Here is a 24603-nt window from a genome sequence, read left to right as displayed (position 1 = left end):
ATTTGAAAAATCAATAAATGACATTTACCAAGTTTGCACTATGAGCAAGGTACTGATCTACATATTTTTTAATGGATCATTTTACTTTAGCCTCTGAACAGGATTAATGAGATACTCTAGAATCTCCTATGGAAATGGATGCCCGAAGAACTTGGTCAAAGTTAAAGAGGTAGGAAGAAGTGTCTATCCGACTCCAGTGCAGATGATCTGATCCAGAGACTAGATTCTAAACTTGGAGACAACATTTGGTCAAGGTACAAGGACACGAGATCAACATTTTAACATTGTGGCTGGGAAGTCAATATTATTTCGGATCACTGCAATGGCCTGAAGACTTGTGTCACTGTGACCATTGGCTGAATTTCTCCACTGGGAGAGGCTCCCATAACTCCAGCCAACACTGAGGACATCCAGTTAGATGGAATTCTAGCTGCTTGTTAACTCCTGTAATTTTGGTTGCCAGCTCATCTTTTGGGAAAAGCTCTTACCTACCCTGAAGCTCAAGATGTTCTAGACTGGAAATTAAGTGACTGTTCTAAAAAGAGTTCTTTCTTTCTTGAGACTATTTATTTGTGCCCATAAGCAATGTAAAGTTTACCTTGTTTGAACTGATTGTTTATGGCATCCATGGAAATCACTCACTCACACAGAATGACAGGTTTGTCCTGGGAGTTGAGGACTCAGAGTATGCATAAATGCAATTTCTTAAAATAATGAAATATCTGACATTTATCTATTGTGGCTGCTATAAAATCAAATGATACCTCTTTTTTTTTAACATATTAATGTGGAAGAAGTTCAAGATTGATATGTGTCTTTGGAGCTAATATCTCTACTCTTAAGTCACTAGGTAGTAACTAATCTAATAATCAAAATTAGAGTCTTATAATTTGAATAAGCCACAAAGTCATCTAAATGTCTAGCAATATAGGATTGGGTAAGGAAGTTAATTCATAAACTTGGATACAATTTAAATATCTATAGGTGAATAATCATATGAAAAATGAATAGAAAGGTGTTTAGTGGAAAAATATTATAACCACCACAAGTCAGGATGTGGATATGAGTTCCTCTTTATACAATCACACAAGAATGTTCACCATTATGGGAGATTTTAACTTTTTTGTTTATTTCCATTTTCAATATGAAATAATATATTGTTTGTAGAAGGAAAAAATAAGCAATAAATAAAATATTTACAACAATGTATAGGAAAGTAATGTACTTATGAAGGAACACCATGCAGATAGTGTGGATGGAAGACAGGAAAAAAAAAAAAACAACACCTCACTGAAAATGCATTCTTAAGATTTTATTTATGCAAATGTTCGTGACCATATGCTGAACCTTGCAGTCTAGCATGCAAATAGCTCATCTTGGAATGGCCCAGGGGATTTTGCTCAGGTTTGGGAAATTATTTAATGTTATTTCAAATAGCCAGTCCACTTAGTTTATAGAATCAAATAAAGTCAGAACAAAACAATAAAACACACACACACACACACACACAAAGCAAACTATAATCCTAAGTATGAGTAGGTCAGCTGCAGTCTAAAGAGCTAGGGGTTTATTATGTTATTAATTTTCCCTAGGACCAATTATGTCTGTATGCATTTATATTACTTCTAGAGCAAAATTTATATTGACCTGAAACACAAATCTTATTCCTTGTAGGTCCATCTGGTCACTTGACATTTTACTCAATGGCAGGTTTCCAAATAGCCAGTGTTCTTCAAACGGGTCTTCCCTTCTTTTTAGGATTGCAGATCCACTTGAAAATCTGTTGTCAACACACATGAATTGCTTAGTCTTTTGAAAAATATCCCCATTGCTCTTTGAGTAAAATCTAAACTTTCAAAACTGATTCAAAGGTTATCTGTGGCCTGCTTTGCCTGTCTTGCTCCCATGACTCCACAGCCCCTACCTCTACTTCAGTTAAGTCATTGTGTCAGACTCCCTTGATACGGTGCCTTTTTTCATGCTGTTCCTTGTGGCTAGAACATCCTGTCCCTTCCCTTGACCAACTCCTATTCCAGTTAGAAGCCTGGACTGATCTCCATTTCCTCTGGGAACCACATCATAGCAATTTTCCTAGGGGTGACAGTGCAGTTGCCTGTTTGCTGAAGAGTGGGTTGGGACTGATTCTCATTTTCCATTGCATCACCAGAGCCTAACATAGAAGGTGTACATTGAATATGTAATGATGGATCTCATGCAATTTCTCTTAGACCATTATGCTGTTTTCAGAGGATGAGCTTTATTCTTTTTCTATTTTTTAAGATTTATTAATGTATGCATACAAGAGCTGGGGTACAGGCCAGAGCTGTGAGTGGTGAGAGGATTCACCAGAGACAGAGCGGGGAACAGAACAGAGAGACTGACTGAAATATACTGCTGAGGGGAGCAGTGGGCGAGGCAGGAGAGGTCTGCTCTGTCATGTGGATAGCTCCCTGGCTGGGGATCGAACTAGTGCAGTGGCTGTGGACAGCTTCATAGGTTGCATCTTAACCCTTTGTGCCACCAGGGAGGCCCATGAGCTTGATTCTTTACTCAGATGGAGCATAGGTACAGACTAAGAGATGAGCAGGGAACAGAACAAACAGACTGACTGAAATACACTGCTGACGGGAGCAGCGGGCGAGGCAGGAGAGGTCTGCTGTGCCATGTGGGTAGCTCCCTGGCTGGGGATCAAACTAGTGCAGTGGCTGTGGACAGCTTCATAGGTTGCATCTTAAACCCTTGTGCCACCAGGGAGGCCCATGAGCTTGATTCTTTACTCAGATGGAGCATAGGGACAGACTAAGAGATGGGAAGTTGAAAGGTTCTGGTCCTTGGGTAATGAATTAGTTGCAAATAAGATTAGCAATGAGTTACTCAAGCTCTCTGACCTTCAATTGCAAGTGGGGTCAATAAAAATACTCTCTTTACTTCTTTAAATTCAGAAACAAATTACCCTATTTATGGAAGCATGTTTTGAAATTATGAAGTACCATATATGCATATATAATATGCAAATGCATGTATCAGTTGTCTATAGATAAGTACAAGTTTCATCAGTGACATTTGGTGGTAGCTGTCACTTCTCACTAAAGTTCTATTGGTGTCTGTTAAAAGCCACACCGAATTGATCTACCAATTGAGTAAAAAGCACTGTCACACACAGGGAGCCTCTAATTCAAAATATGTTTTTGCTCCTTTTTTAAGAAATTCCACAGCACCCCATCCTAACCTGCACCGTTCTTCTAACTACAAGCATAGAACAATCCAAACCCAAGCTCAAATGAATTTGCTTAAAATTCAAACAACCAGATCTATTAGGAAGACTTTCTTAGTTGCTTTATTCTATCATCGGATATCACTGGAGTAGAAGTTTTGAATGATGAAAACACGACGATTTGGCATATAATTAGTATTGAGAACAATAGAAGTAAACTGTTTTTTAATGAATTTTAACAAGGGTTTATCAACCGAAGTTTCCATTTAGGAAATGGTGACATTTGACTAATTAAAACCTGAGCTATCTCTAAAGGTGCAGCCTCAGTGCTGTCTCCTTGTTTGACAGTCAAGCTCCCCTCAAATCAGGTGCGCTGGGGTCCTTGATTAGTGTGGATTCTTCTAGTTTGTCATCTGAAAGTCATGTCTTACACTTTTGAATGTTTATGGGCTTTGACAGCTTCCATCTGCTGTAGAGATGTCTCAGTGCCCCCAGCCTCATTGGCAAATCTCTGCTAAATCTTTGATTTTACTTGATAGAATTTAAATTATTTATAGTGGCTATGTCTCATTGATTATTAGAGAGTTTTTTTCTTTTTGATGACACAAGGATTTCCTGTCACCATTTTCAAATTATGAATAAATGCAAAGCAAATGACACACACCATTTATTAACATGAACTTTCTGATATTGTGATCATAATTAGTTGGACTCTAGCCCCTTCATTATTTATTTATTTATTCACCTTCATTTTTCCACTTCATTTTGGAAAGGATTTGTGATGTTGTCATTTCATTAAGAAAATTGCAAGGGCAATCGTATCAGAATGTCAAGTATTCAGAAATTAGTGACCTGAGACAATCACACTTAACTCCACTGAGCTAAAATTTAACTATGGCAGCAGGGTTTTCTACAAGACAGCAGGGAGGGCAGAGGTTACTTACAAATGCCACCAGTGTCAAGATGGCTGAACCACATGCCACAGTTGCCAAGCCTTGATGCCCAATTCATGGGCATTCATGCTCTCTCTATCACTTTCCTTGATCAATATTCATTGGAAGTCTCCTGGGTGTCTGTCAGGACTTAGTACTGGGGGAGAGGGAAGGGAAAAGCAGAGAAAGTAACTGTCCTCATGAAGCTTACATACTCATGAGAAAAGTCACATAACAAATAAGCAAGAAAAGTTCTTCGAAGGGCTCTATGAAGGCCACAAAAGTGTGGCCAAGAACAATGGGCATGGAGAGGTCAAGCAGGGTGACCCCCCCCCCCACATAAATTTCCTGTTGTTCTGGCCCAATTGTTTCTGGAAATTACCTTTTAAATGAGAATGTAAAGATGTGATATTGTGTAAATGTGACCATTGTGTCTCCAACATTTTCTCTGCTGTAAAATGATCATTCTTCTCAAAGATAATGTTGCCTAACTGGATATAGTTCAGTGTAATTTCACTGACTGATTTTATAATAACAAAATCTTGCTACATAATATTTGTTAAGCTCTTATACTAAGTGTGAATTATGCCATTTTATCCTCAAAGACGATAAGTATATTTCATTTTTTTAACATTTAAGTTCCACTCTCCTAGCAAATATTAATTATACAATATGTAGTTGTCAACTATAGTCACCATATTACACATTAGATCCGTAGGCCTTATTCATGTGATAACGGAACATTTATATCTGCCTGCCAAACTTCTTTCTCCAACCTCATAGCCCTGCAGCAACCACTTTACTCTGTTTCTATGAGTTTGTATATATTTTTTTATTTTTTAAAGATTTATTTATTTATGCATACAAGAGCTGGGGTACAGGCCAGAGATGCAGGAGGTGAGAGAAGTTACCAGAGACAGAATGGGGAACAGAACAGGCAGACTGACTGAAATACACTGCTGAGGGGAGCAGCAGGCGAGGCAGGAGAGATCTGCTGTGCCATGTAGGTTGCTCTCTGGCCAGCCAGGGATCGAACTTGTGCTGCAGATTGCTTCATAGTATGGTGCTTAACCCCTTGTGCCACCAGGGAGGCCCCAAGTTTGTATATTTTCAATTCCACATTCACCCCACTGTGTTTGTTGCCTGGCTTATTTCACTTATAATGCTCTCAAGCTCCATCCATATTGTTACAAGTGATAGGTTTTCTTTTCCTTTTCAGGGCTGAATAATGTTCTATCTTGTATATATACCAAGTCTTATTTATCCATCTATGAACTCAATTTGTTTCCATATATCGACTATTGTTTTTAATGCTGTAATAGACATAACAAGCACCCAAAGTTACCCATCCTCTTGTGGGTACATGGCCAGCCAAACAGGGTTGGCCCAAAGCAGGGCCTCTGAGGCCTGAAAACCTGCCACAAGTCTAAGACACCTTCCAGTGGGGACCCATAGAAAAGGGTCAGAAACAGCCAGTCATGTCTGGGAGGAAAAGAGCAAAAACAAAAACAGAATCAAAGCTGTCATGTTAACCAGTCCATGACCAAAAGGCAAGCGCAGTTTCTTCACGTGTCTCTCTGCTCCATGTGCCTCCTCTGGGTCTCCTCCTGCTCCCCATCCTGCTTCCTTTCCCCTCCAGTCTCCTCTGCAGCTTCTTCTCTTCCCTGCTCAGCTCCACCCTCCCTTGGGTGTGAAGGGACCCTCTCCCTTCCCCAGGGACCACCCTGCTATAGCAGTACATATTGACCAATTCATTTCTCCCTGAGTAAACCTTTTATTACATTTTCTCTTCTTACCTACTCTTGAGTCTTGCACTGACTTCTTAAGCACGTTAGTGAGGCCTCACACCCAGGTCACCTCATTTCCCCTTGGGGTTGCCTGTGACAGCTCCTTTTACTGTTCTTGCTGTTTTCGGCCTCCGTAGCCTGTATCACCACTGACATTTTAAATTCATTTTTGTATTTCTCCAAAAGAATGTGTAATTCCTCAAAAGGCAGAGCTCTGCTCTGAATTCCATTTCTAGAGCCTAATACCTGACGTTATAGACTTGTTCCCTCACAAATATTAGTTGTATGAGTGAGCAGATAAGTGAATAAATGAGTTTCCAAGTGTCAAAAGTTACCTAATTTTTCAGCAATTCCTGCTAATTATTTTTTCCTGTAAATCTAGCCCACTTTCCTATGAATCTAACCCTGAAGAAAGACAAGCTTGGTGCCTTCATCACTATCTTCTTTTTATAGCAATCACTGCAGAAGGTGTTGATAGATATTTAACACATCTTTGAGATGCATCCTGGCTATGCCCAAGGTAACTTGGAGGTGGAAGCATTAATCATTTGTCATATGATAAGCTCTTGTTGTTTGCTCGTGGTGCAGGAGATCATAATGCCCACTTTATATGCAATATGCTTGGAAAATGAAAGATTATTGTTGATATTAAAGTAAGATATGCAATATCATATGTAATTCATTTCCTTCAGTGTATGCCTTTAGCTATATTCAACCCTGTCCTTCACACCAAGTCCTGAGATAAATGTAAAACTGGGGTTCTGTATATGAATGGTGCATCTATCTACCAAATTGATTTTGGGGGACAAAGAAATCATTGTAATTTATGAGATTCACTTGTGATAGTCATGCATGTTAAGCAAAGTGGAGCGTCTGGGTGGCCTGCCTTTGATTTTTAATTATAGGTCAACTCAGCTTCTTCCAAAATGTGACACCTCGCCCTTCTTTCTTCCTTTAAACTGAAAGCTAAAAGTGCAAATGAATTAACCTCCGAATGCCAACCTGAGTTCCAGTGATTATGATGACAATTCTGAGCAAGTGACTTGACCTCCTGTGCCCTCAGTTTTCCTAGCTTGGCCTATGTGATTTCTAATGTCCATCATTAACTCTGGAAAATGCAGTGATTATCATCAATTATTGAAGAAACCAGCTTGGAGATTGGAATATCTATATAAAGAATTGTATTAGTCCTAAGCCTCGTGTATACTTTACTGATGAGGAGAGATGGAAAAAGAAAGGAAAGAAAAGAGAGAAAGAATCTGAAATCATAAAACTTTTCAGAACACACAATCCCTGTTTGCCTACTTGGGGGTGGGGAGGCTGGGACTTGTATAGGTTAGAGACATAGTAACTCAAGTTTCATGGGTATTTCCCTTAATTGCTGACCCAGAACACATTTGTCTTCTGGTGCATCATTGAAGGTGTGTCTAAGAATCCCCAGGGGAGTGCACTTAAGGGTGAGGAAGGAATTGGTGTAAAGCTTAAGGGAAGAGATTTTAATGATGTCAAGAGCCAGTGTGAAGTTTCCATGACGTGCTGGATAGAGTGTGTTGCTTTTGACAGGGGTTGTACTTAGAGCTTAACTGATAGGAGTGAGCAAGGAGGTGCAGTAACACAAGACTAGAAAGAAGGATGGGGGTAGATCAAGAGTAGTTCTGTGGGATCACGATCTTAGCTTTTACGTATGATTATTCCTTTCATTATTAGTCTAAGCAAGGCTGAGGGTGGAGGAAAGTTCAAGGGCTCAGGAAACATATATTCACAATGGATCCCTCTCCCACTGCCAAGGATTTCCTTAGTATTTTCCTTCTTCCCTAAGGGTAAGAGATCTGCCAAGGAAGTCCTAGATCTTTCATTTATTTCTCTGAGATCAGTTCTGTTAACTTATTAGATATGCCTGGTCAGGTCAGAATCACATGATATAATAACATACTCAAAATGTGTGATGCCTTCACTAATCTAAAAACTTTGATGCTGAGTACACTGACTGCTAATCAGAGATTAAAGACTTTTAGATAAGGTTCCTCCTTGCGTCTCTCATGGACTATGGATTTTTTTATTAGCTCCTCGCTAGCTGTTTGTTGACCCACTAATCCCAGCTAATTCCACGGTTATATCATTAAGATGAAGTCACATCCCTTTGGAAATCCATCTCCTTATGGATTACTGATGGGACTATTTTCAAACTCTCTGATAAAATATAATCAAACTTTCTTAGAAGGGCTGAGAAAGAAATAGGTGACCTATATGGAGGCTGATATATAAAACAATGCCCTAGCATCTTTGGTACTAATACCACTGACTTCATGTAAACCTGTTGAGGACATTGTTTATCCATTTGAAAAGATGACCAAATATATTCTCATGTCACACCTACATGGCAAAGCTGGTGAAGAAGGATGAATATCCTTTTATTTATTTCATGCACAAAATATTTATTTCATGCACAAATCTGGAAATGAAATGGCTACATTGGAACATTGTCTACTAGTGAAATCAGTCATTTTCCTAGAAGGAGCTCATGTACTGTTCAGGTTTTCTTGTAGTGTACACTGTATTTGTGAAAATGATGCTTTATTTAAGTAGAGCCTAGTTGATGAAGTAAAAGAGACTAATAAACTCATGTGTAGTATTAATTCTGTTTAAAATATTTTATGTGGCAACTGATTCAACTTAAGGTTGAGTTTTGCTTTTAAAGGAGGAAGAATTTGTTGATTCTTTTCTCCTTACGGGGTTCATCAAATGATTTTGGGTGCATTATTTCAACACTTTATCAATAAGCAACTATGGCATTAATATTGCATTTATTTGTTTCTAAGTTTTAATTCTATGATTATTTGAGAGAAATAGCTTAACACCTGGGTTCCTTTATGATAACAGCAAGTTTTAATCACAAAGTGGGGAGTAAGACATGTGGGAGTTAGTGATATCTGCTTTGCTAACCCCATTATTTTTCAGAGAAACTCAGTACAGATCCTTTGACTCCTGCCACACAACAGCCTAACAGCTTCATTAACTAAGAGATGTATGTTAAATAATTATGTAGGACCTCTCAACACAGATTAATTAGATCTTTAAATGCAGGATTCCCTCCTAGCATGGATGATTGCGTGAAGAAAAACACACTGAACAAGTGTGAAAAATCCCAGTAATTTCTGTGAACCTATGGAAGAAATGGCAAAAAAAAGGTCTCTTTTTTGAGTTAATTGTGTTGGTTCATTTGTCTAAAGAGTATAGAAGGTTAGGTAAGGTTTATAAAACTCTGATGACATAAAATGTGTTTAGAGCTGGAGGTACAATTTAAAATCTAAAATTTGGGCCTCCCTGGTGGCACAAGGAGTTAACACACAACCAATGAAGCTATCAGCAGCCTCTGCAGCATGAGTTCGATCCCCAGCCAGGAAACTATCCACATGGTGCAGCAGACCTCTCCTGTCTTGCCTGCTGCTCCCCTCAGCCTTGTATTTCAGTCAATCTGCCTGTTCTGTTCCCTACTCTGTCTCTGGTGAATCCTCTCACCCCCGACCCACACCTCTGGCCTGTACCCCAGTTCTTGTATGCATAAGTAAATACATCCTAAAAAAAAAATTAAAAAAATGAAATCTGAAATTCAGATTTTGATGCTAAAATCAGGAAAGTTCCATGAATAACTTGAACAAATGGAATCCACGATGGGTGACACTGTCACTCAAGCAAGGAAGGCTGAGCTAACTTGTGCCTTGGGCTAAGGATGTGCCAGACATTTTATATATATATATATATATATATATGCTCATTTAATTCTCCCAATGATTACATATACTCATGTGTCCAAGGCTAGACAGTCCGAGACACAAAATGGTAGGATCTGAACCCTACAGAGGCTGTGCCCATCACCTCTGGCCCCAAGTCCCTGGGGATGGAAGTGATTACGGACACAACCTCTTTCACTGGACTTAGCTTGGTTTAAGAAACTTGAAACTCTTCTGGTTTAAGGTCCCCATGGTTATCTGGAACCTCCTGCAGGAGTCAACCCTCCAATCTTCTTTTTTCCATCTTGGTAGCAGTCAGGCTCATTTTGTGAAGCCCACGAAGGGAGTGTGAAGGTGGATTAAGCCATTTCAGAGAAAATGCTTTCCTCATCTGGTTCTGGGCTGGGTCAAACTACAGTTGTGTTTGAGAAGTCGTCAAGCCACAGTAACTTGAGAGGAAAGCAGAAACATGGCTCTCGTGATCAAAAGGACTGCTGATGATGGACTTTTTACCTGTAAAATCAATGGCCAGTCCTGTATAAACAAGAGTAGCTTAAATTTGGCACCAGTGAACTCTTTTGAAAAACAACTCACTTCATCTTCCTTTTTGCTTTTATAAAGCCTCTTCCTTTTTTTCCTCCTCAGGACATAGCTTGGGTTTCTACATGAATTTCTCTCTCCTAAATTGAAATTCTTTGTGCTTCTAAAGGCAAGAAATTGACTTTGCCATGTAGTTGTTTCCTGATTTGGGGGTGAACAGGAGAAAGGAAGAAGACCAAAACTGACTTTGGTTCAAAAGCTAAGCACACTGATGGGAACAGAATCAGGCATTTCAAATAATACACTTGGAATAAAAAGTGAAAGGTCTTACACATTTTTCAAACTTCTAGAATAATGGCTCTCTATTAGAAGTGCATGTACCAACTAAACTGGGTTTCTTTTAACTTCAGCACTGCTGACATTTTGGAACAGATAACTTTTTGTTGTAGGTGACTGTCCTGTGTGTTATTGGTTACTAATATTCCTGACCTCTACTCACTGTCACCTCCAGGTGACCACCAAAATGCCTCTAGGCATTACCCAATGTCCCAAGGGCACAAAAATCATTCCTGGTTGAGATTTCATATAGTTTAAATGAAATGTATACATAAATATATATAACATGTATAATATAATATATAATATATATTTATATATTATATATAAATATATTTATATATATGCATAACACACTATATATATGCATACACACATATATATAGTTTTTCATAGTTTATATATAAACTATATAAATATATAGTTTATATATAAATATAATAAAAATAACTATATAACTATAATTTATTAACATTAAATATAGCTATTATTAATTATTTTAATTAAGTATTCATTGTTGATTATTATTAATTATTAAATTATTATCAATTTATTATATTTATTTTTATATAGTGTGTAGTTGTGATTTAATGGATGTAGGGTTTTTCATAACTTTAATTAATATTAATAGAATTCCTGGAGACTACCTGTTGGCCTAGGTGTTAAGTCTCTGTGCAATCACTACAACAGCTTGAATTTGATCCCCAGCCAGGGAACTGACCCACTTGGCACAGCAGACTTCTCATCTCTCATCCGCTGCTCCCCTTTATATAGTGTATTTCAGTAAATCTCCCTGTTCTGAGACCCACTTCATTTCTGGTGAATCCTCTCACCCCCTGTACCCTTGGCCTAACACCCCAGTTCTTCTACAAATAAATAAATCTTTAAAAAAATTACTAGAATTCCTACATTTTCAGGAAATGGAAAATTTTATTTTTATGTGGATTCTAATTTTTATTATCTTTTAATTGCTTCATTAGCTAATTAACTGAAATTGTGTGTTCAGTTAATAATGGCATTAGTAAGGAAAGGTACACTTTTTCCGGGCATGGGAGACTGAAGGCTAAAACAACTTGGAATGATAACATACTGACTTATGGAGAAATTCCAGAAACAATTCAGTAGGGATATTGCTCTTGCTACCAGGCTGAGTGGAAGTTTATCATATAAAAAGGTAGAGTGAAAAATATCATATCAAGTAATAGTGACAGTCTCAAAAGACTGGTATCATGGTATGTCAGAGCCAGAGGACCCATTTAGAGTCATCTTATGAAAGTTCACAAAGTTCACAAAGAAATGGGCATGGAGGAGAGTTACATGTCTTGACCAAGTTCAGAAACTATTCTAATGGCCAAGGTGAGAACAGAAGGCAGATCCTAATTTCCCATTTCTACCACACACACTTCTCTGGGGTATGCAGAAGAGAAACCCAGAAGTCAGTTGTCAGGAAACACCTTTATTTTCCACCTGAAGAATGAAGGGCTTTCTTTTCTGTTCACCTACCTGACTTTGTGCTGTTTAATTTTCCTCTTATGATGTTGTTATCGTATATTTTTCTTTTATCAACTAAGTTTTGTTATTTGGAGAGTAGAGCATATCTTTACATAACCTCAGTCTCTAGCTTAGTTATTTGTGTTTTAAAAAAACATTATCCTATGTGCCTTAAGTATGATGCCTTCCAAGTAGTGTGGGTGGATACAGAGGCTGTTCCTAAGTGCTCTGGTGACATCCATGTTTTCCCAATGTAGGGGAAAGTATTATTAGGCACTATTGTTTTATTTGATTGATTTGCCTGTCCTTTCCTCACATAACGCTTTGATGAGAACAGGACTTTTTCTGCCTTGCTCAATTTGTTTCCCCAGGGCCTCACATTGTAATTGGCAGATAGGAGGCTCTTTATAAATCCATTTGTTAAATGATGAAATGATGTAGTGGATTTGCCAGGGTAGACAGAGTGGAAATTTTCAAAATGAACTCACATGCAACATAGTCTCTTGACAACCATTTGCCAAACAGGGTATGCATCATAATGTTTAGAAATAGCAGACACAGGCAGCCAGGACTTGGATGAGAATTCCAGTTTTGATCGTTATTGGTTTTATGATCTTAGTCAAGTAGTTTAACTCCTAGAAGCATCAACTTTTGCAGTTGTAATATGGTCCTAATAGTAGTATTTATTTCTCAAGGATCTTGTGAGGAGTCAGTGAAATAAAGCATGACCATTTTGTCCATGGAGAAACTTTTATTGGCCAAATCTCAGGTTTGTGGACGCATTACCATGTTGTAAACATAAAAATTTATGCAAGGCAAGCGTCTCTTTGCTTTCAGGATCTGCACTATTGGTAACACGCTTCCTGCTCTCCTGCCATAGGACCAGAGGAGGGGCGGGCACCCCCCCCCCAGGCCATATTGGCTGTCCGACTCGATGTGTAAATGGACTAAGATCCTCACTAGAAGCCCATAATTCTGCATGTATAGAGAAGCTGAAAAAAATAAACATTACTGAAATTCAGCCTGAGCCTGTGATCTGGCAGTTCCCTCCAGAGAAGTTGTGCGAGAAGATAGAACGTTCAGTAAATATCCACAAAATGGACTCCATTTTCCACTTAGAATACCAAGAGACCCCGAAGTTTAAAATTCAACCGTCACAAGTGTTATTTAAATAATTATAAGCCTTAGGATCCTACCCTTGTTGTAAATTAGAAAGTAAAATATAGATAATAGTAACAACTAGCTAAGGAATGGCACCTATATGCAAGTGAAGAAAACTGAACAGACTATATGTCAATGCTGGAGAGAATGCTGAAAAATTTCAGCTGTAATATATAATACAACCTCTCCTGCCACCCCCATATTGCCAGTCATCTTATGCTAAATTCTATTAACCTATATTTACTTTTAAATAATGAAGTCAAATACTTCCATGATGAGCAATTTTGGGGTTGCATATATAGATTTTTGAGTTATTTCGGTGGGATAATTAGAGATTGAGAACCTGGGTGTGGCAAGACTGTAAAGCAGAAGGCCACGTGGAATAGTGTTTGGAGCGCCCCCCTTAGGGAACTGAAGAAACGAGGTAATGCAGGAAAGGAGCAGGAAGTCAGGGTTGGTGCGGGGTGGGTGATATTACAGATGCCACAAAGTGATAGCAGAGAAGTTCCTATGGGCTCAGTCTAAGCTGAACTAAGATTATTATAAAGTTACTCCATGCCCTTCCTCTCAAGCATGGGAATTTCTTTATGTTTTTGTGGTCACTTGAGCAAGAGTGAAGCCCACAATTTTGAGATTTAAACAGGGCTTGAACACTCATAGAAAGCATTCATTCATTCACTCATTCACTCCTTTATTTACTCCTTTAATGAACATTTAGTATATTCCAGATAAGAGCGAGAGGGGAAAGAGTTACATCTCAGTCTCATCAAAACTCTCAATGAGAATCCTGAAGGTAAAAAATTTGGAAAGCTTCTACCTATCCAAAGATGGTATATTAAAAATAGCAGAGTAATAGTTCTCACTGTGAAATAAAGCCTGTGAGGGTGATTGGCTGGGAATTTGTCACTTCCTTGATGGCTGCAATTGATGTGGCTGATCTTGCTAACCAGGTGCATTACCCCTCCCTCAGTGCTCTGTGTGTGTCTCCCTAGAAACCATGGGCTCTTGCAAAGAGGACCTTCCCTGGTGGAGGTGGATGGTACTTTGGACAAAGTCTATGAGTAGGTATGCTCCCCTCTTAGAACCTCCAAACAAGCACTCAGGGCCCAATTGTAGGAGAAGGTAGAGTTTTCAAGCTTCTGAAATTTTTTTTAAATTAATTAATTTATTTATACAAGCACTGGGTACAGTCAGAAGCGCGGGAGTGTGAGAGAATTCACCAGAGCCAGAGCGGGGAGCAGAGCAGGCAGAAGGACCGAAGTACACTGCTGGGGGGAGCAGCGGGCGGCAGGAGAGGTCTGCGTGCCATGTGGGACCCTCCTCCGGTGGTCGGGGAGCAGCCGGGGATCGAACTGGCACTGCAGAGGCTGCAGGTAGCTTCGCAGTCCAGTGCTCAACCGCTGCGTCACCAGGGGAGGCCCAAGCTTCTGAATTTACACACATATCCAAGTGAGATGTTGCATGTGGCCATGTACCTTCACCTAGAAGAAAGAGGACAGGGGAAGGAAGTGAAAGATGGGGGGAGGGGTAGTAAAGAAGAAGTGGGTGGGAAGGGCCTTGGAATTGCTAATAATGACTTTTTAAAGAACCTGCACTATTTGGCTGTAACAACTCTATCTCACAGCAGAATAAGAAAAATAAATAATTTCTTTAGATTAAATCATCTGTCACCCACATACATATAACTGGGTGATAAATGATTCACTTAAATTTATAATGTTGATTGACTGTTAATAATAATTGTTTTGATTGGTGTGTTCAAATTGCAGCTTGAAATTCCAAGGTGAGATTTATAACACCAGGAAAATTTTTATTAAGTCCTGAACAACAATAACAAAAATGCCTACAAAGTGAATGTTAATTATATTCCCTTGCAAAAAAAGAAACCCACAAGTTCATATTTTATGATTAAATAAAAACCACTTAGGATTAAGAAATTTCTGCTGATGAAATATTCTGAATTCCTTGAAAAATATAAGCCATAAAATAACAGAAAGCTGGGATTTGTGAAAATATTTTTCATTTTCATGACTAATAATCAGAACCACAATGAATTTTATAATTATAATAACAATTAATATGCTAGCTCACATTGATTTATCACGTAGGGTGTGCCAAGTTCAGTGCTCCACACTTGCCTGCAGGTCACTTAACTTAATGCTCACCACATGAGACAGGCGTCATTATTCTCTCTCTATAGTTGAAGTGTTAAGTAAGTTGTCTAGGGCCTCCCCTGGTGGCGCAGGCTGTTGAGCACAATGCTGTGAAGCTGTCCGCAGCCTCTGCAGTGCCGGTTCGATCCTGGCTGGCAGGTGAGAATCCCATATGGCGCAGCAGACCTCTCCTGCCTTGTGTGCTGCTCCCCTCAGCAGTGTATTTTGTCAGTCTGCCTGTTCTGCTCCCCACTCTGTCTCTGGTGAATCCTCTCACCCTCCTGTGCATCTGGCCTGTACCCCAGTTCTTGCATAAATAAATAAACAAACAAACAAACAAATAAATCTTTAAAAAAAAGGTAAGTTGTCTAATGTCACACAGCTGATAAAGTGTCGAGGTTGCATGCCAAATCTACTTCGGACACTTACTGGATTGACTATGCTGGGTGGCATGATTTAGAAGTTACTTTCTTTCACAATGTCAGCTGACATTAAGGAAAGAAAGAAAAATTCTTACTGCATGCTTGTTTGATTTCAGAATGTAGGAAAAAAATGTAGAAGGTAGACCCTGTCTCCTGATAAATCATAAATTCTATCTCAAAGAGATATGCCCTTTACATTTCTTATGTTTGAAAGCACAGTCTCCCAGGGAGCTCGAAGAGTCTGCTAAGTTCTAAGGACATCCAGAGCACACAGACCATTTGAGAAAATTCCCATTGAGGTGCATAATATGGGGGAAATCCCACCTGTAGGGCAAAATGAAATGAGATTTAAAAAAAAAAAAAAGCAATTCAGCTCTACTCTGCCATCCCATTCAGCTTACACTCCACAGTCTCCATTTGGAGGCACTTTCTCAACCTTGTTAAGGCTTGAGCACATTTTGAGAAACTGCTCTCTCTTTAGGGGAGAACAGCCTTCATGAGTGTCCTCTACCTGCTTACTCAGGACAGCACCTGCTCTTCTTTCATTTCTTTCTTCCAAGGCTCTTGTGACAGACACCATACTCTCCAAAACATAGTAAGTGTAGCAAGAGGAATGTACGGACGTTTATTTTTGGTTCCTCTCACCCCAAAATAAAACTGCCTTTCTCTAAGACCTTAGGGGGCACTAGGCAGGTGTCAGTGTCCCTGAGTTGCCCCATCTCACTCCTACCAGGTGGCATCATGCTGAGGATAGATTCTTCCCCGAACCGCTCTTGACGGAAGAATGTCACAAAAATGACATCTTAGTCAGAAACTCTAAACTGGATTGACTTCCTTCCTTCCCATTATTCTTGAGCTATTCAGAGACATTCGTGGTTTACATCCATTTGGAATGACAAGCCAGACAGATGTTAGGTTGATCGAATAAAGATGAACGTAGGAAATGGAATTGAAAGTCAGACTGGGAATTAAGATGGATGCTATAGGAATAGACCATGTCCTCAAATGAAACATCAATTTTTATTTTTTTGTGGTGCAACCCTGAGTATTAATTTATGAATGATATTTTATTTGAGTAATAGTTATACTTGGTGATATTTGGAATTCTTTATTTGATTTCTATATCTTGTGCTATTTTCATCCTCAGCTTCATTCTGAATTTCTTTCTCTTAGTCATTTGGGTAGACTGCTGCTCAGCTTTTCCTAAACTGCCTTTAAGGAACCTTTGCAAACTATTTCACAGTCCCCTGTGAGTTACCTAAATCTCTTATCATGCCCTATCCCATACTACTTTGCGTTCACTATCTCTTTGCAAAGGTTCCTTTTCTTCTCCCCATACCACTTTTGCATTTGTCAATAGTTTTTGATACTTGCTAGTTGTAGGAACATTTGCTTTGACTTTATTAGGAGGAAAACAAGATCAAGTATTGTTCCTTTATGTACCGGAACATGGCAATTATAAAGTTTCAAGAGATCACTTTTTAATGTTTTTCAATTATCCCCAAAGTGGTAAAATTGTAAATATGGTAGAAAAATGTCATTGTTTCTTCATGAAAACAGAAAGAAAGAATTGGTATTAAACGTCCTCCTTCTAACCCTTCCAATAAATAGATCATTTGTTTCTGCAGTATTTTGAAGTGCAAGTCACTCCTCCAGTGCTCATACCCACAGATGAACAGGGTTCCTAACAGTTTGTGGATATGGCTTGCTTATGGTTGTCACTTTGTTCTTGAGTTAAATCTTTATTGCACTTGTAAAAATGAAAGAAAATAAACACAACTATAGCTCCAAACTCAAGCAATTATTTTGGGGAAGTCATAGACATATGAGTTTTGAAGGATTCTAGAAGGATCTGATTTCTTCTCCCTTTCCCCAAACTCTCTGCACACCTCCTTATTCAGAGCCATGTTTATAAGCTGAGCTTTCTATTTTCTCCACTTGAATTACATCTTTCTAATTTATGATTTTAAGTACTTTTAAAATGCAAGATAATCTACTTTGTTGTTTTGCAAGAACGTGAGGTATGTACATAGCAGAGGTAGCACTGTGATAGCTGCAGGCTATGAACATGACAACTTTCACCTGAAAGTGTTGCCTGGCCCAGATTTCCTCAGGTAGGATGTAGCCTCACTGAGATGGACTCATAGCTTCATTTTCCAGATGAAGAATCTGAGATAATGCTTTGATGAGGCAATGAGAGGTTGGAGGGGGAATGGATTGAAGAGGTAAAAAAGCTCAGAAGAAGAGAAACCTTGATCAAAGAGACATACTTGCCCTGTTTTATAATTTTGCTTAAAGCAGCTTTGACAAAATGCTTCATTTATTTTCACCTAAGTTCTTTACAGTTTTCAACCCATGTTATAACCTCCCTTCAGCCTTCAGAGTGCAGCTAAGACATATGGTTATATAAAAAAGAACACATACAAGAACAAACTGTTGCGTCTCAAGAACCCTTAGTGGCAAAAACCAGTCATGGAATGATACAATTAGGAATTTCTTTATTTAAAACTTCATCTTTATTAAGCTCTGCTCACTCTGTCTTTTAGAGTAAGACTTTCCACAGCAGTATCAAAAAATGAACAGTTAAAGCTTTATGAAAATCTAAAGCTGTTTTATGAAAACATTAAGCTTTTTAAGGGAGGTTGAGTTGTTATTTATTCCTTCCCCACATCACTAGCATATTAATAGCTGAGTATTTTAAGCATAAGTAAATAAAGTTTCTTTGTATACACTGACTAATATATTATCACACATAGATACGCACACTATATGTACTAGACACACTTCAGTACAAGACACTCTCCTGTCTTCCTTATCAGTTTTAATTGCTGGAGACACATGGTCTCTTATAAACATAAAGTTTGTTAATATTGTTCCTCTTTTGACAGAGGTGTTACCTTGGATAACCTATTCCCATGCAGAATTTTATGACCTGCTTTCCAAATAATACAGATTACTCTGAAGTGAAAACTACAGTGGAAGAATTCCAGAATCTCATTCCTGGCTCTGGATCACAATGCCTTGGCTGTTTGCCAATTTTCTTTTCTTGGTCATTCAGAGTAGTTTATAAAAATGCTTTTATATGCCACTATTGAATACTGACACTAATGTGGTCTTCTTTGAATATATTGCTGGCAGTTTCCAAGATAATTTAGGAAGGAAAATATCAGTATCAATTAAGTAGTAACATGCTAATCCAGGAGAGCACTCATTATCCTACATAGATCATTAACTTGCATCTTGGAGACTCCATCCCAAATGTATGGTCAGAGAGTAAGGGAAAAAACCAAGACTTACAGGAATTTGCTGATAGAACAAGATGTTACTGCCAACTTAAGGTCTTATCAGGGTAAATTTTTCAATGCCTCAATAGTTTCATTACAGTGTCATTAAAAAATCATTTAAGAATTTTGTGCAATGTCCTGGGCATTTAAACAGTGCTGGAGAAAGGCAAGGCTCTCTGTTCTAGTATCAATAGCTACAGCAATTATCATATAGTATTACATTAAAAAGCTCAAAACATGACTATGTAAATTTCATTCTAGAGTGCAAAAATGTCTTCATATTAGGAAATCTGCTTATCTACTTACATAACTCATCTTACTAAAAGATTAAGAAAGAAAAAAACATGAAGCTCACTCAATAGATATTAAAAACATTTGATAAAATTTCAAATCAATTCCTGTTGAAAGCTCTTATTGAAATGGCCATCTAAATGTTCTCAATAGAATGAGAAGAATCAAATCCAGCCAACCTCTTACATCATATCTTCACACTAGATGGGTTATCATTAAAATAAAGATGCCACTGTCACTGTCATTACTTAACATTACCCTTCAGGAGCTTACTAATCCATTAGAAATGAAAAAATAGGTATGATGATAAGAAAAAAATCAAGCAAAAATTATCAATATTTTATTTTATTGACTGTATATCTACAGAACTCAAGATAACCAGTTGGGTTGTTGATTGGGAGATTACAACTACTCAGGGTTCAACAGGAAGTCATTTTACAGTTAATTGACAAAATTTTTTTTACTGCATTTGGTAATAATCAGTTAAAATATTGTAGAAAGGAAATGGAAATGTTTAAGAAAAGCAAGAAATATGTGGTAACTTCATGAATAAAACCATAACAATTCAATTTTTTAATATTTATTTTGAAGGTAACATTGTTTTGCAATACTGGAGGTAGAGGGTCCCATCTCTTAAAGCATATAAAATGATACTTGAAATATCAAGATTTTTTCCCCCAGGATGTCAACTATATTTTATTTTCACTATTGGCAATCTGGTGGACTTCAATTAATATTTAATTCTTTACATTTTATACTTAATTATGAGTATGACATTTTGACTGTGGGCTACTGTGTTTCCCATGTGGATTGTGTGTTTATATTTTTAGCTACTTTTCTTTCCAATTTGAGTTCCTTATTTACAAATGGATTGCAAAAAATATGCTTACAAATTAAGGATATTATGCATTCATTTTCCAAACATATTGACTAAGGTCCTTTACCTTTTTTTATGAGGCATATCATCATAAGGAAATTTGCTTTTTCTGTAGTCAGATTAAGTGATCCTTTCCCTGAGCCTGTCATGCTCTGTAGGACCTTCCCTTCTTATATTCAATTTGACTTCTCTTTATGAACTGCTGGTTTCATTTTCATATGTAAACCTCTCATCCATTTAGATTTATGATAGTATAAAATATGAGAGGAGAATATAAATTTATTCTACTTTCTATTATGAAATATGCCATTATTTGATATAAATCACTATAACTAGACACATTAATATATAATATAATCAATATATTGTGTTTATATATTCAATATAATTTGATATATTAATCAGCAAAAATTTGACACATATTAATACACACAGTTATACGCTGCAATGCCTTTCTTTCTTCCCTCTTATTACTACGAAAGGAAGAATTGCACTTCTAATGTGGGGTGAGAGGAAGCAGTTTTCAGGAGGATCCAGAGGAGTCAATTTAGGGGGACCTTGAGCAGCTGCATTGCAAAAAGCAAGCAAGCAGAAATTTGAAGGATCTACTAGAGCATGATAAGACTCCAAAGTAAATCAGGTGATACAACTGACAAATAGTATTTCGGACAAATGTATAAGCAAACAGTAATTTACTCTCATAGGAGGTTTAAATTATTTATCACAGCCTCAAGGTAAGTGTACAGAGACATTTCAGCAGAGAACATTTACCTTAACACTTAGATGTCAATCATTTAGCTAGCCTGGTTGGAGACATCTAAGACCTGTTATGACTAAGGCACAATCTTGACAGATTATGTTTTTCAAAGTCACCATTTCAAATTGAACTTGTGGAACTGATGTAGAAAGACGGAGTGGACACAGGGACTTTTATTCCAACATGAGCTCCCAGTTCTCCAGGTCCTATATCTGGAGACCCTTTTGGGGGGGTGGAGAGCTAGCTGGCTAGGGAGTTGGCCTGCATAAGCTGCAGCAAGCTGGCAGGGGCTGGTGGCAGGATAGCAGACAGAGGCTGGGTGCTTGAGGGACCAGAAAGCTAGCAGGTAATGGCTGGTAGCCATAGAGCTCACAGGCAGAGGCTGGTAACCACAAGAGGTATATAGGGGCACATAGTAGCTTGTGGTGGTTTCACACCTCTGGGTGGCAAAGTGGGGCAATGAGTCAGAGTAGTGTAGTGGAAGAGTACCAGAACAGGGAAAGTCCCCATGAGCCATTACAAAAGGAAACTTACCCCCAACAATAATGGCTCCTCCTTTGGACTCTCTTCTGCTGTCAGGGGTCTTTCTTGCAGTAAACTGGAGTCTGCTATTCTTGGTGATTATGTCAGAGATTATTCCTTAGTCGCTAGAACACAAGAACCCTGCCAATCAGCAACACTACCTCCATTATCATCATCTCCATTGGCAGCAATCTCTGTAAGACCTTGAATAAACCTCAGGCAGCAATGATGAATGGAAATACAATTGATAGTGTTTTTCATCAGTCTCTTAAACTATGCAAAATGCCATTGACATAATTTGATTTTTCATTAAGATACACAAAATTAAAGTGCTTTAAGTGAACATGTACGTATTTTCTTGGTGAAATTTTAATTCTTTAATTTTTGTACCATTTTATGTCTTTTCCACAAGTTCTCACACCAAAGTATGTTTAGGGATATAATTTAGTGATTGAGAAGATGTTAGTTTGTCTGAATACCTTTTCTTAAGAAACTGGTAAGGAAAAAGAGTAAGGAAAACAAGTCTCTCAACTTCACAGTCGAGAGACCTAGAAATCACCATCTTATTAAAATCATGTGGAGGTTGTGAGTAATGGGCAGGTCTAGATGACTGATAGATGCATTGAGGAGAACATGGTGTCACATCTGTGATGTCATAGTACTGAAGGGTGGGATAGGGTGAACCTTATCACAAGAAACACCAGGAAAGCCCAATTTTGAGGAACAGTGTGTAACGTTAAATGGTCTGAAGTCTTCAAAAGTGTCAAGATTATGAAAGTCAGAGAAAGACTGAGAAACTTCCATAGTGAAGATTGAAGAGATATGTCAGCTAATTGAAATGTGTGATTCAAATTGGACATTTGCAATGAAATTCATTATTAAGTGAAATGGAAAAGCCAAATGGGGTATGGAAATCTGATGGTAATGGCATATCTGTGCTAATTTCCTAGTTTTTGATGATAGTGCTGTAGCTAAAAAGAAGACTGGCCTTGTTTGTCAGAAATTATAGTAAAAAAGATCAAATGGCAACTGCACATCTTGGTGGAGACTTATTTTCAAACAGTTAAGAAAATAGACTCTTCCCTCCAGTGCTCAGTTTGAGACTAGTTTCATTGTTCAAATAAAATAAAAACTAGAGAAGTGAGGCTGGTGGGGTATTGGCAAGGGTGGTTTGGTGGAGGGTGAGGGCAACACCTGTGTATGTGGAGGGGCAAAACCACAACCTCCAAAATAAAAATAAAATTTAAGTAACTTTTAAAAAGAAATGATTAAGAGCATTTAATAGGTAGACTCCAAGCAGTACTTGATTTTCCATGACGTCTGTGGTGTCAGTCCATGGTGATCTGTCAACCCCTTTATCCTCGGAGGTGGCAGTAGTTGGGTTTGGTGGATCTCCAGCAGTTTCTTCAGAGTCTCTGTTGCCAGTGTCACCCTCTCAGACAGATTTTTGTCAGCCTCTCATTCTAAATTAATTAACACTCATCAATGTACCCTCTTCCTTGGTTCTTCCTAGAATGTATTAGTACATGGCATCCTTACTGTCTGTTTCTCATTCCCCCTTAGATTCTAGGGTGTTTGAGAACAGAATCCTGCTTCTCCTCAGTACTTGCCATACAACAAATACTCAAAATGGACTTATACAGTTTGTTCGTGCTCCATCTTCTTCAGTGTGTGGCTTGTTTTCAGAGCCACAAGATGGCCGTTCTATTTCCAGGAGTGTTCTAGACCTAACAAAAGGCAAATGGAGAAAACCATGGGTCTACTGGGGCTGTCCCTTCTGAATGGAAAGTCACATCCAGAACCCAGCAGCCCTTTGTCTGTGTCATCGTCACAACATGTGACCACCTCAAGCTGCAAGGGATGCTACTGAGATGATGTTTCAACTGGACCAACAAACTAGGGTTCACGATAAAAAGGAGCCAGGTTAGCCTCGGGGTTATGCAGATCCCAGGCAGATGTCCCCGCCAGCCCCATGAGGCCATGATGGTCACTCTGTCAGCTTCACTGTCCACTTATTTGGCTCCCATTCAATTTGCAACCTTGAGCTAGGGATGTCTTAGTCATTTCTAGTTCTTAAATGCTATGCTCTTATGATCTCTGCATGTCCATCATATGCCCTTGACTAACCTGTATGTGGAAGCTTCTCATGGGTTGAGTTTAAATTATTAACTTAATGATTACTTAAGGGAAAAAACTTTCCTATTTTTTTTTCTTCGTTAGAAAAACCCCAGCACTTGCAGGTAACACTCAGCTGTGCTCTGAAGTCATTCCTGGTAGTGTTCACTGAAGTGAAACAAATGCTCTGGAACAAGTGAGCGTCCCTCCCCGGGGAAGGCTTGTCATGCAACCATCACGCGTCTCAGGAACAATGATGACGCTGTCCCCGGGAGGTCAGGAGAGGAAGCTGAGAGGCTCTGCCGTCCAAGCCAGAGCAAGACTGACAGAGAACCCACAGGGAAATGTCAGGCTCGTGTAGAAGGGAATGAAGAGACGCACAGCAAGCTCTGTGTGGACTGTGTCGAAAATGGGAACATTTGGTTCTATTAAATATCCTGTCACCTTCAAACAATTTTCTGTTTTGCCCTTTGATAAGTGACAAATGTCACATTGCCCAGGTGGCAGTTCCACTAAAAATAGTTGCTTGAGCCTTATCAGTATCATTTATCTGAGGCAGCAGGGAGCATTGTCCTGCAGTGCAGACAGTCATGTCCAGTTTCTCCCTCTCCTGAGCAACTTATCGGCTTCAGGATGGGCTAAGGTGGCAGCATGGGACTGATTGAGCACCTACTAAGTGTCAGGCTTTCCAGTAGACCTGTTCACATCCATCAGATTCTCTCTTTTCTTGTAATAATTCTGTTAGCCTATTGCCAAGGGGACATGAACAGACCGGGTAGAAATGAAGGCAACGTGCTGGAACCTGCTCGTTTTCCATCTTCTCTGATCTTAACGGAGTTGCACCAGGTGACGTCCTATTTCATTCACTTAGTGATAGTGAAGTTGTCTGCAAATGCCTTAACTTTGTACAAATTTGGTTTCCTCATTTGTAGAGTGGAGATAATTCCATCTACCATGCATACCTCATGGGTTTTGATTAAAAAAATTACT

The 24603-nt window shown here is 38.6% G+C and overlaps 2 long non-coding RNA genes across 3 annotated transcripts in view; both read left to right on the top strand.

The window, feature by feature from the left end:
- Positions 1-24603, top strand: part of LOC119254867 (uncharacterized) — a 324898-nt gene that overhangs the window by 255525 nt on the left and 44770 nt on the right. The window lies entirely within an intron of this gene.
- Positions 22182-24603, top strand: LOC119254868 (uncharacterized). The gene is made up of 3 exons (XR_005127397.1): positions 22182-22403; positions 23062-23421; positions 23719-24603. It is a non-coding gene; the product is annotated as an uncharacterized LOC119254868 (long non-coding RNA).

Source organism: Talpa occidentalis, unplaced genomic scaffold (genome assembly GCF_014898055.3).
Source record: "Talpa occidentalis isolate TD23 unplaced genomic scaffold, MPIMG_talOcc4v2.1 talOcc4.3, whole genome shotgun sequence".
Classification (NCBI taxonomy): Eukaryota; Metazoa; Chordata; class Mammalia; order Eulipotyphla; family Talpidae; genus Talpa; species Talpa occidentalis.
The sequence above is the reverse complement of the archived record's forward strand: the minus strand, read 5'-3'. Positions and strand labels throughout refer to the sequence as shown.